General features: G+C 43.1%; 1 pseudogene; it reads left to right on the top strand.

The window, feature by feature from the left end:
• Window positions 1–1875: 1875 nt before the first annotated feature.
• LOC122931711 lies at window positions 1876–5150 on the top strand (annotated as a pseudogene).
• Window positions 5151–15795: the final 10645 nt, after the last annotated feature.

The raw sequence follows: 15795 nt of genomic DNA, 5'->3' as shown, positions 1-15795 counted from the left end.
AAAGGATACTTACAGCAATAGAAGCCGTCCGGAAAGGTAAAAGGCGTTTTAGGCGGTGCAAATTCTTCTGCCATACCGCCTTACTTTATGACCGCTTCACAGTTTATTAATCTGTCCTAGAACAGTGTGGGTATTTTCCTGCAGGTGGATTAACACACCTGTTGATTAATCAATCAATGACACTGGTTAACTGAACTTGAGGTGTATACACACACTCACTATTTATACCTGAGGTCGAAACATAGCAAACTTTGCTGATTCTACTATTTCACGTATATTAACCCCTTCGTGTGGGAGTACTAACTGATACTATATTGCAACATATCGTCATTTATTTGGATCAAATTTTTTACTTTATACGTGCAGTATTCCAGTTTTTGAGTGCTCAGCCCAATTTTTGCCTTTTTCTTACTTAACAAAAAAGGAAGAGCAATCAAATACTCTGATACAAATAGAACAAGACTATGAGTCCGCATGTAAATATAGTATTTGTGATGTTGTGATAGATCACTGTGACCTTTACCCTTTTTCTCCTGATGCATGATGGGGGAGGAGGAGCTGTACCAGGAAGTCAGACAGTGTGTGTGAGGGGAACTGGAAGCAGACACATGAGGCTGAGAAGGGATTACATCTGATAAGGACAGAAGCTGTTGGAATAAGACTCCTCCATGTAAGAATGCCATAATGTTCTGAGTAATAAACCTTGCTCTGGTTAAGTAGTACATCGGCCTGTGTGCGTAACTTGCTGAGCAGATACCGGCAGCATTGCCAGCAGCACCTGAGAGACACAGAGTGTCCAGGGGACATAACAGTGGCGACGAGGATTGTGGATTTTAGCACACATGGCCTTCATAGGGTTTATTCAACCATTTGATCCTGCAGCTGAGTCATGGACCTCCTGGGTGGAGAGGCTGGAACAGTATATGGAAGCGAATAATGTGACTGTTGAAAAGAGAAGTGCAGTTTTTCTCACTGCATTGGGTCAAGCTGCATATAGAACCCTCAGAGACCTTGTTTCTCCAGACAAGCCAGCCTCTAAGTCCCTGCCTGAGTTAATTCAGACGCTACATACACACTACAACCCGAAGCCGTTGGAAATCGCGGAGCGGTTTAAATTCTACGGTAGAAGGCAGCAGGCCGGGGAGGATGTAAAGACATATATCATTGCTTTACGTAAACTGGCTGCCACTTGTCAGTTTGGAGACTACCTACAGACGGCTCTCCGTGACATGTTCGTCATGGGACTCTGCGACCCAGCCATACAGAAACGTTTACTCATGTATTTTTTCAGTCTTATTCAATGTAAAGGTATGTCATTTTTCTACTCAATTACCATTGATTCTTTTTCTGTACCATAAGTAATGTACTCTGAAGTCATGTTCTTTCATGTGTACGTGTTTATTTTTGGAAAAAATGTCAATAAAAAGACAATTGATAAAAAAAAAAAAAAGAAACGTTTACTCACAGAACCCGACTTGACTCTGACGAAAGCCACTGACCTTGCTACGGTCATGGAGTTGGCAACACGGGACGCCACCCTACTGAAGGCACCACCTACAACTCCTGCAAGCCAGGGTGAAGAAATATTCCACACTGCTATCACTCAACGCTCGAGACGCCCGTCCCCTGCCACTCAGCTTAAACCTCGCCACCCTAATTCTTCTGTCTCTGGGACCCCGACTTGCTACCGTTGTGGTAACACTACTCACAGTGCGCCTGCTTGCAAGTTCAAGGATGTCGTTTGTTTTCGCTGTGGGAAGACTGGTCATATTGGGCGCGTTTGCCGCAGCTCTCGCTCCCCGAACACTACCACAAAAGGTAGACGTAAACAGACATTCCGTGTGGATATGGACAATAACGGTTTTAGTTCTGATGAGGAGACATGTGTCCAGCATGTTGGACTGTTTCGAGTAGCTGGGAGTACTCCGGCGATTAAAGTGGATGTCACACTCAATGGCTGTCCTGTCTCCATGGATGTTGATACAGGGGCAGCTGTGTCTGTCATTTCATGGACTGATTTAAAGGCATCGGGTCTGTCCCTGCCGCTAAAACCTACAAAGCTCACGCTACAAACCTACAGCAAGGAACTACTACAGCCCTTGGGTTATGTAAAGCCCCTTGTTACATTAGGCAACCACAGTCAAAGTCTACGCCTTTATGTTGTAAGGAATGGAGGTCCTCCGCTGTATGGAAGGGACTGGATCAAAGCCCTGGGCATGCCTCCTTTTACCATTGCCCAATGTACATTGCTTTCTAAAGTAGACCATTGGGTGGAATCCCTGAAGTCACGTTTTAAAGAGGTTTTTGAGGACTCTTTGGGCACCGTAAAAGGAAAGATGGCCCACCTCCTCTTGAAGCCTGGTGCTACACCTCGTTTTTGTAAGGCAAGATCAGTACCTTTTGCCTTGCGGAAAAAAGTGGAAGCAGAGCTGGACCACCTATTGGCTGAAAAGATCATAACGAAAGTGGATAGAAGTGAATGGGCATCACCAATTGTGCCTGTCAAGAAAAAGAATGGAGACATTAGGATTTGTGGTGATTTCAGGGTAGCTCTGAACAACCAACTTCTTGTGGATCAATACCCATTGCCTTGACTTGAAGATTTATTTGGCTCACTGGCTGGGGGGCAAAAGTTTACAAAAATAGACTTAAAGCAAGCTTACCTGCAACTGCAAGTACACCCAGATTCACGCCATCTGTTGACCATTAACACTCATAAAGGATTATTCCAGTATAACCGCATGGTTTTTGGCATAGCCCCAGCTCCAGCCATCTGGCAGCGGATCATGGATGAGGTACTGGCAGGAATACCTTTCACCCAATGTCTACTGGATGACATGCTCATCACTGGTCCCACTGATGAAGAGCACAGAAAGAATGTTGAAGCTGTGCTAGGGAGACTCCAAAAGTATGGGTTACGTGTTAATCTGTCAAAATGCGAATTTCTCAAGTCTCAACTGGAGTTTTGTGCCCACACGGTGGACCGTCATGGGTTACACACTACTGAAGAAAAGGTTAAAGCCCTTACCCATGCCCCTACCCCCCGGAATGTCACCCAGCTCAGGTCCTACCTTGGCCTCCTAAATTACTACCACCGTTTCTTGCCGAACCTAGCGCACCAGCTCTACCCATTACATCGCTTACTGGATGCAAGAGCTAAATGGATATGGACAGACAAATGTGAAGAAGCTTTTCGGCTTTCTAAAGAACTCATTCTGTCTTCTCGAGTTCTGGTCCACTATGATTTAAAGAAACCCGTCATCCTGGCTTGTGATGCCTCGCCTTATGGACTGGGTGCAGTGCTTTCCCATGTCATGCCGGATGGCACGGAGCGCCCCATTTCTTTTGCCTCCAGGTCTTTAACCTCAGCAGAACAAAACTACTCCCAGATTGACAAGGAAGCTTTGGCCATTGTCTGGGCCACAAAAAAATTTCACGCGTACGTCTATGGTCGGGAGTTCACACTTATCACTGACCACAAACCTCTGTTGTCAATACTGAACCCTCAGAAAGGAATTTCTACAACAACCGCATCTCGCTTACAAAGGTACGCTTTATTTTTAGGAGCTTATGCTTATTCGATCAGATACCGCTCCCATGATACCCATGGCAATGCAGATGCATTTTCCAGATTGCCACTAAGAGATGACCACCCACTAAGAGAGGTACGTGTAGTGGAAGTACACAGGCCACAATCTTGCATGTCCACCTCCCTGATTGCCAGACATACAGCCACAGATCCTTTCCTGTCTCAGATATTCTCTTATGTTCAGACTGGATGGCCAGAGAGTGTTTCAGGTGACTTTCGTCCGTACTTTGCCAGAAAATGTGAGCTTGTGACTAATGCTGGTTGCCTACAATGGGGCAATAGAGTGATTGTACCCCAGTACTTGCAATCAACCATGCTAAGGATACTGCATGAAGGCCATCCTGGTGTGGTGCGCATGAAGCAGCGGGCCCGGAGCTATGTTTGGTGGCCACAAATGGATACAGCAATTGAAGATTATGTTGCTCAATGTCCTGGGTGCTGTCAAGCCCAGCGACCCCAAAAGAGAGGAACCCTGCAACCTTGGCCATGGCCAACAGAACCGTGGTCCAGACTCCATCTTGATTTTGCTGGCCCCATCCAGGGTAAAATGTATTTGATCGTGGTAGATGCACATTCAAAATGGCCGGAGGTTTTTCAAATGCCTTCTATTACCTCAGCTGCTACCATTCTAGTCTTAAGGAAGCTCTTTGCTCAATTTGGCTTGCCTACAGCCATAGTCTCCGACAATGGAACTCAATTTACATCGCATGAGTTTCAATCCTTCCTTAGTGGTTTGGGTGTCCAACACTACAAAACAGCTCCTTATCATCCAGCTTCAAATGGGCTGGCAGAACGATTTGTGCAGTCATTTAAGAAGCACTTACTGTCCACTCAGAACCAGGTTGGACTGTCAGAAGAGAAGCTGCTGGAATTCTTGATCATGTACCGTAACACGAAACACGCTACTACTGGGCTGTCACCGGCTTTTCTTATGTTTGGCAGGCATCTCCGCACCAAACTTGATTTAGTTCGTCCGCAGGAGCAGTCACCAACACCTCCTCCGCCGGGCCGTCTGGGATTCCGTGCCGGTGATCTTGTATGGTCTCAGAATTACAGAGCTTTGCCTCCTTGGCTTCCTGGCGTTATTGATGGAACTCTTGGCAGAAGAATGTACCTTGTCCGCCTGGAGGAAGGCATTTGTGTTCGGCGACACCTTTCACAATTGAGGAAACGCATTTGCAGGCCACTAGTGACAAAACCGACCCTTCTTTCTGACCACCCACCAGAGTCTACTCTGAACTCTGCTGGTGACATATGGCATGGTGTCTGGCATGATCCCACAAGTTTACACCCAAACCCTGAACCGGTTGGTGACCATATTCCTGAGGAGCCCGGACATGTGCCTGAAGTTGCAGAGACTGATTTGTCTGTGGGACGCCCACTGACCTCTCCAGTACCTTTGACTGACTTTATTCCTCCCGGTGCTGTACCTCTGCGTAGGTCTACCCGTCAAAGACGTCAAACGCCTCGCTGGCAAAGTGCTGAAATCTTACGGGACACATTGGAGGTCAGGGAACAGAGACAAAGGGCTCATGAAGTGCTGCGGAAATCACAGAACTGAGTTGGAGATACTACTTGCTGAACTGATCTCGCTTGCCTTGTTATGTTATGTGTTCAACATTTTGTTCTCTTGTTATGTTTTTTTTTTTTTTTTTTTTTGGGGGAGGAAAGGAGGTGTGATGTTGTGATAGATCACTGTGACCTTTACCCTTTTTCTCCTGATGCATGATGGGGGAGGAGGAGCTGTACCAGGAAGTCAGACAGTGTGTGTGAGGGGAACTGGAAGCAGACACATGAGGCTGAGAAGGGATTACATCTGATAAGGACAGAAGCTGTTGGAATAAGACTCCTCCATGTAAGAATGCCATAATGTTCTGAGTAATAAACCTTGCTCTGGTTAAGTAGTACATCGGCCTGTGTGCGTAACTTACTGAGCAGATACCGGCAGCATTGCCAGCAGCACCTGAGAGACACAGAGTGTCCAGGGGACATAACAGTATTGAATACAACAAATAGTATACAATAGATTCACTTGGTTGACACTAGTGGTATAGAGGGAGAAAACCCACCCAGTAGGCAAGCTCATAAATTAAGGCAGTACTGAAAGTCAGTGGAATGGGAGAGGGAAAGCAAAGATTCCCAAACCTCCTAAAAAAGTTTCAAAAGTGTCATTACGGATAGCTCCTAGTTTTTCATAAATGACAATTCTATTGATCATGTTCAGGACAGCCTGGAAGCTGAGAGTGGCAGAGTGCCACTGAAAGGCAATGTGAATTCTAGCTGCAAACAATATAAATTGTGAAAGTCTGAACAGTCAGCCAGGAAGGAACGTCTCCCAATAAGCAAAAAGTATATTTCTTAGGGTTTGTACAACCTAGTATAGATGACAATAAAGAACAAACCTTACTCAAAAAAGAGCTGACAACTGGGCAAGTCCATCAAGTAAGGAGCATGGTACCTTCACCGTCACAACCTCAGAAATAGTGTTGAGCGCGAATATTCGAATATCGAATTTTTTTCGCGAATATCGGCACTTCGCTAATTCGCGAATATTTCGAATATAGTGATATAAATTCGATATTTCGAATATTCGTTTTTTTTTTTTTTTTTTTTTTTTTTTTTTTTATTGTTATATTTTTTTCTTTCCCACTTCCCTAAAGTTGTTCTTACCTGTCCTTTGGATTCCTGGCTTCCTGGCTGCTCCAGTCAGTGCCCGTTGCCGCTTCTGCCGACTTCCATGCTCATGGAGCGTCCCCATCACCATGGGAACATCTCCATATACTAGAATGTACTGTCGGATTTGAGAATTACGTTGAAATCGCAATTCGATTTTTTCAAGTTATAATAATCGAATTTCGATTTTAACTTAGCACTGCTATATGCCATATTAGTTAGCCTAATATGGCATATAGCAGTGCTAAGTTAAAATCGAAATTCGATTATTATAACTTGAAAAAATCGAATTGCGATTTCAACGTAATTCTCAAATCCGACAGTACATTCTAGTATATGGAGTCGTTCCCATGGTGATGGGGACGCTCCATAAGCATGGAATATGGCTTCAATGGCTTGGTAGAATTAGCGAATTGACGAATATATTCGTTATATTCCACAAAACGAATATAACGAATGTATTCGTCATATTCCACAAAACGAGTATAACGAATGTATTCGTCATATTCCACAAAACGAAGATAACAAAGTATTCTGCATCTTCATTTTAGCTACCTATTCATCAATTTCGCTAATTCTAGCAATGATATAGGAAAGTTGACTATAGAGACAGCTAAGTATAATTCGCTATGCGATTATATGACTGCTTTTTTTTATAAATAGTATAATTATAATAATTATCAGGTATTATAATTATTCTATTTATTTAAAAAAAATGCAGTAATATAATCGCATAGCGAATTAAACTTAGCTGTCTCTATAGTCAACTTTCCTATATCATTGCTAGAATTAGCGAAATTGATGAATAGGTAGCTAAAACGAAGATGCAGAATACTTCGTTATCTTCGTTTTGTGGAATATGACGAATACTTCGTTATCTTCGTTTTGTGGAATATAACGAATATATTCGTCAATTCGCTAATTCTACCAAGCCATTGAAGCCAACCATATAGTTAATCAGGTCCAAGTTGGAATCGCAATTCGATTATGTCAAGTTATAATAATCGAATTTCGATTTTAACTTAGCACTGCTATATGCCATATTAGGCTAACTAATATGGCATATAGCAGTGCTAAGTTAAAATCGAAATTCGATTATTATAACTTGAAAAAATCGAATTGCGATTTCAACGTAATTCTCAAATCCGACAGTACATTCTAGTATATGGAGATGTTCCCATGGTGATGGGGACGCTCCATGAGCATGGAAGTCGGCAGAAGCGGCAACGGGCACTGACTGGACAGCTAAGTTTAATTCGCTATGCGATTATATTACTGCTTTTTTTTTAATAAATAGAATAATTATAATACCTGATAATTATTATAATTATACTATTTATAAAAAAAAGCAGACATATAATCGCATAGCGAATTATACTTAGCTGTCTCTATAGTCAACTTTCCTATATCATTGCTAGAATTAGCGAAATTGATGAATATGTAGCTAAAATGAAGATGCAGAATACTTCGTTATCTTCGTTTTGTGATATATGACGAATACATTCGTTATATTCGTTTTGTGGAATATGACGAATACATTCGTTATATTCGTTTTGTGGAATATAACGAATATATTCGTCAATTCGCTAATTCTACCAAGCCATTGAAGCCATATTCCATGCTTATGGAGCGTCCCCATCACCATGGGAACGACTCCATATACTAGAATGTACTGTCGGATTTGAGAATTACGTTGAAATCGCAATTCGATTTTTTCAAGTTATAATAATCGAATTTCGATTTTAACTTAGCACTGCTATATGCCATATTAGTTAGCCTAATATGGCATATAGCAGTGCTAAGTTAAAATCGAAATTCGATTATTATAACTTGAAAAAATCGAATTGCGATTTCAATAGGAGAGTAGCCTTTAAGTTAAAATCGAAATTCGATTATTTAAATCGCATATTAATCGCGATAACAAGAATAATGACGAATATTCGATTTCGACGAATATAAAACGAATATTCTATCGAATATTCGCGAATTTCGTCGAAATCGAATATGGCACCTGCCGCTCATCACTACTCAGAAACACCAGGGAGCGAATGTTGGATAAATAGGGTGCAAATGTGAAGGAATCAAATAAGTCTTAATAAGAATCTTTTTAGATGTCTCAGCTAGAGTAATTTGCTAGAGTAATTTGCCAGTTACCTTTGGTTAAAGCATGGGAACAATGTTGTCATTTTTAAACGGAAAAGCTATAGCCTATATCCTACTCCCAATATAACATGTAAGTCGCTTAACATTGTCTGGAACAATATTACAGTGTTGCTGTACAGGAGCAGATACTGTAGTTTGCTTTGTACAAATTATCCAGGCAGCTTGGCAAAAAGATTCCTAGATTGGGTATATGACTTTGCTTTATCTGGAAGAAAAAACCCTAGGACACTTCTTTAGGAACACATTACAGAGGAGAATTTTAAACTTGGAGTGATTAATGGTAAGCCCAGAGACCGAAAAGAAAGAGTCCAGCACCTGTCGTAAGTTGGGAAGTGGATGGGAGGGAAAGTTGGCCGCTGGCAATTTTACATAAGCGTCTGGATTCATGCATAATGCCCAAACTGGTCTTTATGTATCAGTCCCGCAAAACATCTATTCAACTGGAGAGCCAGATGTCTGTGAAGATTGTATTGTCTAGATTAAGGAACAAGATCGGCCTATAACTGGTAGGCACCAGGGGATCTCTGTCCTGTTTAGGAATTATTGTGATCTTGGCCAATAGGAATTTGAGGGGTGCTGGTTTCCCTTGTAATAAATGTTTGCAGTAATGCACTATATGTTGGATATAATAAGAGGCTTACAGACCGTCAGGGCCTGAGGCCTTGCCTACCTTCATGTTTTTAATAGTGTATTCTACCTTTTCTGAAGAAATGTTCTTAATAAGTGAGGTCAACGCTTCAGAAGAGTTCTCCACAGTCACATCGATAGGTGAAGGTTCAGTATAGAGTTTTTGGTAGAAAGCCTGGAAAACATCATAAATAATTTTAGGATCAGAAATGGTGTATCCTGGTCTGGTCTGAATACAGAACACCTGGTTAATTTTTGGTTTGATTTTTAATTGTCGTGCTAACATTTTATCAGGTTTATTAGCGTGTATATAGTAGTGGGAGTCCAGCAGAGAGTATTTTCAGTTTTTTTGTGAAAGAATCATGATCAATTGCAAGCTGGTATCTTTTACTGCCTTTAGAAGTAATAGGGATGGAGCACACTGCTGTTCAATTACTCACCTCACAATTAGGTTTCTAGGGCTCTTTGGGTAATGTCCTTTTCATTTTTAATGTATATATGCCTTGTGAGTCAGTCAACAGGAGGTTATCATATATATATATATATATATATATATATACAGTACAGACCAAAAGTTTGGACACACCTTCTCATTCAAAGAGTTTTCTTTATTTTCATGACTATGAAAATTGTAGATTCACACTGAAGGCATCAAAATTATGAATTAACACATGTAGCATTATATACATAACAAAAAAGTGTGAAACAACTGAAAATATGTCATATTCTAGGTTCTTCAAAGTAGCCACCTTTTGCTTTGATTACTGCTTTGCACGCTCTTGGCATTCTCTTGATGAGCTTCAAGAGGTAGTCACCTGAAATGGTTTTCACTTCACAGGTGTGCCCTGTCAGGTTTAATAAGTGGGATTTCTTGCCTTATAAATGGGGTTGGGACCATCAGTTGCGTTGTGGAGAAGTCAGGTGGATACACAGCTGATAGTCCTACTGAATAGACTGTTAGAATTTGTATTATGGCAAGAAAAAAGCAGCTAAGTAAAGAAAAACGAGTGCCCATCATTACTTTAAGAAATTAAGGTCAGTCAGTCCGAAAAATTGGGAAAACTTTGAAAGTGTCCCCAAGTGCAGTCACAAAAACCATCAAGCGCTACAAAGAAATAAGCTCACATGCGGAACGCCCCAGGAAAGGAAGACCAAGAGTCACCTCTGCTGCAGAGGATAAGTTCATCAGAGTCACCAGCCTCAGAAATCGCAGGTTAACAAAACTCCAGGTAAATGCCACACAGAGTTCTAGCAGCAGACACATCTCCAGAACAACTGTTAAGAGGAGACTGTGTGAATCAGGCTTTCATGGTAGAATATCTGCTAGGAAACCACTGCTAAGGACAGGCAACAAGCAGAAGAGACTTGTTTGGGCTAAAGAACACAAGGAATGGACATTAGACCAGTGGAAATCTGTGCTTTGGTCTGATGAGTCCAAATTTTAGATCTTTGGTTCCAACCACCGTGTCTTTGTGCAACGCAGAAAAGGTGACCGGATGGACTCTACATGCCTGGTTCCCACCGTGAAGCATGTAGGAGGAGGTGTGATGGTGTGGGGGTGCTTTGATGGTGACACTGTTGGGGATTTATTCAAAATTGAAGGCATACTGAACCAGCATGGCTACCACAGCATCTTGCAGCGGCATGCTATTCCATCCGGTTTGCATTTAGTTGGACCATCATTTATTTTTCAACAGGACAATGACCCCAAACACACCTCCAGGCTGTGTAAGGGCTATTTGACCATGAAGGAGAGTGATGGGGTGCTGCGCCATATGACCTGGCCTCCACAGTCACCGGACCTGAACCCAATCGAGATGGTTTAGGGTGAGCTGGACTGCAGAGTGAAGGCAAAAGGGCCAACAAGTGCTAAGCATCTCTGGGAACTCCTTCAAGACTGTTGGAAGACCATTTCAGGTGACTACCTCTTGAAGCTCATCAAGAGAATGCCAAGAGTGTGCAAAGCAGTAATCAAAGAAAAAGGTGGCTACTTTTAAGAACCTAGAATATGACATATTTTCAGTTGTTTCACACTTTTTGGTTATGTATATAATTCCACATGTGTTAATTCATAGTTTTGATGCCTTCAGTGTGAATCTACAATTTTCATAGTCATGAAAATAAAGAAAACTCTCTTTGAAAGAGAAGGTGTGTCCAAACTTTTGGTCTGTACTGTATGTGGTATATTATTAATGCTGGGGGCCACTATGGGGGGCATTACTACTGCTGAGGGCCACTATGTGGAACATTATTAATGTTGGGGGCCACTATGGGGGAAATTATTAATGCTAGGGGCCACTATGGGGAACATGATTAATGCCGGGGGACACTATGGGCAACATTATTATTTTCTGAGGGCCAATATAGGGAACATTATTATTGCTGGGGGGCCACTATGGAGAACATTATTAATGATGGGGGCACTATGGGGAACATTATTAATGATGGGGGCCACTATGGGGGACATTATTAATACTGGGGGCCATTATGGGGAACATTATTAATACTGGGGGCCACTATGAGGGGTATCATCAATGCTAGGGACCACTATGAAGGACATTATTACTGCTGGGGGCCACTATGGGGAACATTACTACTGCTGGGGGCAACTATGTGGAAAATTATTAATGCTGGGGCCACTATGGGGGACATTGTTAATGCTGGGGGCCACTATGGGGAATATTATAAATGCTGGGGACTACTATGGGGAACATTATCAATAATGGGGGCCAATATGGGGAACATTATTATTGCTTGGGGCCACTATCGGAAACATTATTAATGCTGGGGGCCACTATGGGGAAAATTATTAATGCTGGGAGCCACTATGGGGAACATTATTAATGCTGGGGGCCTCTATGGGGGACATTATTAATGCTGGGGGCCAATATGGGGAACATTACTAATGCTAGGGCCACTATGGGAAAAATTATTAATGCTGGGGCCACATATGGGGTATATTATTAATGCTAGGGGCCACTATGGGGGACATTACTACTGCTGGGGGCCACTATGTGGAACATTATTAATGCTGGGGCCACTATGGGGGACATTGTTAATGCTGGGGCCACTATGGGGGACATTACTACTGCTGGGGGCCACTATGTGGATCATTATTAAAAATGGGGGCCACTATGGGGGACATTATTAATGCTAGGGGCCATTATGGGGAACATTATTTTTGCTGGGGACCACTATAAGCAACATTATTATATTCTGGAAGCCAATATAGGGAACATTATTAATGCTGGGGGCCACTATCGGGAACATTATTAATGCTGGGGCCACTATGGGAAACATTATTAATACTGGGGCCCACTGTAGGCAACATTATTAATGCTGGGGCCACTATGGGGGATATTATCAATGCTAGGTAACCACTATGGGGGACATTATTACTGCTGTGGGCCACTATGTGGAACATTATTAATGCTGGGGCCACTATGGAGAACATTATTAATGCTGGGGGCCACTGTAGGCAACATTTTTAATGCTGGGGCCACTATGGGAAACATTATTAATGCTGGCGCCACTATGGGGAACATTATTAATGCTGTAGGGCCACTGTAGGCAACATTATTAATGCTGGGGCCACTATGGGGAACATTATTAATGCTGGGGCCACTATGGGGAACATTATTAATGCTGGCGCCACTATGGGGGATATTATTAATGCTGGGGACTACTATGGGGAACATTATTAATGCTGGGGGCCAATATGGGGAACATTATTAATGCTAGGGCCACTATGGGCAACATTATTAATGTCGGGGGCCAATATGAAAAAAACTATATATCAATGCTGGGGGCCACTATGAGGGACATTATTAATGCTGTGGGCCAATATAGTGAACATTATTAATGCTGGGGGCCTCTATAGGCAACATTATTAATGCTGGGGGCCACTATTGGGGACATTAATAATGCTCGGGGCCTCTATGGGGGACATTATTAATGCTGGTGGCCAATATGGGGAACATTACTAATGCTAGGGGCCACTATGGGAAACATTATTAATGCTAGGGCCACATATGGGGTATATTATTAATGCTAGGGGCCACTATGGGGGACATTACTACTGCTGGGGGCCACTATGTGGAACATTATTAATGCTGGGGCCACTATGGGGTAAATTATTAATGCTGGGGGCCACTTTAGGCAACATTATTAATGCTGGGGCCACTATGGGCGACATTGTTGATGCTGGGGGCCACTATGGGGGATATTATTAATGCTGGGGACTACTATGGGGAACATTATTAATGCTGGGGGCCAATACGGGGAACAATATTATTACTGGGTGCCACTATCGGAAACATTATTAATGCTGGGGGCCACCATGGGAGACATTATTAATGCTGTGAGCCACTATGGGGAACATAATTAATGCTGGGGGCCTCTATGGGGGACATTATTAATGCTGGGGGCCAATATCGGGAACATTACTAATGCTAGGGTCCACTATGGGAAACATTATTAATGCTAGGGCCACATATGGGGTATATTATTAATGCTAGGGGCCACTATGGGAACATTACTACTGCTGGGGGCCACTATGTGGATCATTATTAATATTGGGGGCCACTTTGGGGGACATTATTAATGCTGGGGGCCACTATGGGGAACATTATTAATGCTGGGCCACTATAGAGGACATTATTAATGCTGAGGGCCAATATGGGGAACATTATTAATGCTGGGGGCCACTATGGGGGAAATCATCAATGCTAGGGACCACTATGGGGGACATTATTACTTATGGGGGCCACTATGTGGAACATTATTAATGCTGGGGGCCACTGTAGGCAACATTATTAATGCTGGGGCCACTATGGGGGACATTGTTAATGCTGGGGGCCACTATGGGGGATATTAATAATGCTGGGGACTACTTTGGGGAACATTATTAATGCTGGGGGCCAATATAGGGAGCATTATTATTGCTGGGGGCCACTATCGGAAACATTATTAATGCTGGGGGCCACTATGGGGGAAATTATTAATGCTGGGGGCCACTATGGGGAACATTATTAATGCTGGGGCCACTATGGGGGATATTATTAATGCTGGGGACTACTATAGGCAACATTACTAGTGCTGGGGGCCACTATGGGGAACATTATTAATTCTGGGGCCACTATGGGCAACAATATTAATGCTGGGGGCCACTATTGGGGACATTATTAATGCTCGGGACCTCTATGGGGGACATTATTAATGCTGGAGGCCAATATGGAGAACATTACTAATACTAGGGGCCACTATGGGAAACATTATTAATCATATGGGCTATATTATTAATGCTGGGGGCCACTATGGGGGACATTACTACTGCTGGGGGCCACTATGTGGAACATTATTAATATTGGGGGCCACTGTAGGGGACATTATTAATGCTCAGGACCTCTATGGGGGACATTATTAATGCTGGAGGCCAATATGGAGAACATTACTAATACTAGGGGCCACTATGGGAAACATTATTAATCATATGGGCTATATTATTAATGCTGGGGGCCACTATGGGGGACATTACTACTGCTGGGGGCCACTATGTGGAACATTATTAATATTGGGGGCCACTGTAGGGGACATTATTAATGCAAGGGGCCACTATGGGGAACATGATTAATGCCGGGGACCACTAAGGGGGACAATATTAATGCTGGGGGCCACTATGGGGGATATTATTAATGCTGGGGGCCAATATGGGGAACATTATTATTGCTGGAGGCCACTATCGGAAAGATGATCAATTCTGGGGGCCACTATGGGGGACATTATTAATGCTGGGGGCCACTATGGGGAACATTATTAATGCTGGGGGCACTTTGGGGAACATTATTAATGCTGGGGGTCACTATGGGGGACATTATTAATTCTGTGGGCCACTAAGGGGAACATTATTAATGCTGGGGCTTGGGGCCACTTTGGGGGATATCATCAATGCTAGGGACCACTATGGGGGACATTACTTCTGCTGGGGGCCACTATGGGGAACATTATTAATGCTGGGGGCACTATGGGGAACATTATTAATGCTGGGGGGCACTATGGGGAACATTATTAATGCTGGGGGCCACTATGGGGAACATTATTAATGCTGGGGGCCACTATGAGGAACATTATTAATGTTGGGGGCCACTATGGGGAACATTATTAATGTTGGGGGCCACTAGGGGGGATATCATCAATGCTAGGGACCACTATGTGGGACATTATTACTGCTGGGGGCCACTATGGGGACATTACAACTGCTGGGGGCCACTATTTGGAACATTATTAATACTGGGGCCACTATGGGGAACATTATTAATGCTGGAGCCACTATGGGGAACATTATTAATCCCGGGGGCCACTATGGGCAACATTATTAATGCTGGGGGCCACTATGGGAAACATTATTAATGCTGGGGGCCACTGTGGGCAACATTATTAATTCTGGGGGCCAGTATAGGGAACATTATTAATTCTGGGGGCCACTATGGGGAACATTAATAATGCTGGGGGTACAATGGGGAACATTATTAATGCTGGGGGCCACTATGGGGAACATTATTAATGCTGGGGCTTGGGGCCTCTATGGGGGATATCATCAATGCTAGGGACCACTATGGGGGACATTATTACTGCTGGGGGTTACTATGGGGGACATTACTTCTGCTGGGGGCCACTATGTGGAACATTATTAATGCTGGCGAAACTATAGGCAACATTATTAATGCTGGGGGCCACTATGGGGA

This window comes from Bufo gargarizans, chromosome 3 (assembly GCF_014858855.1).
Source record: "Bufo gargarizans isolate SCDJY-AF-19 chromosome 3, ASM1485885v1, whole genome shotgun sequence".
NCBI lineage: Eukaryota > Metazoa > Chordata > Amphibia > Anura > Bufonidae > Bufo > Bufo gargarizans.
This window is presented reverse-complemented; position numbering and strand designations above follow the sequence as displayed.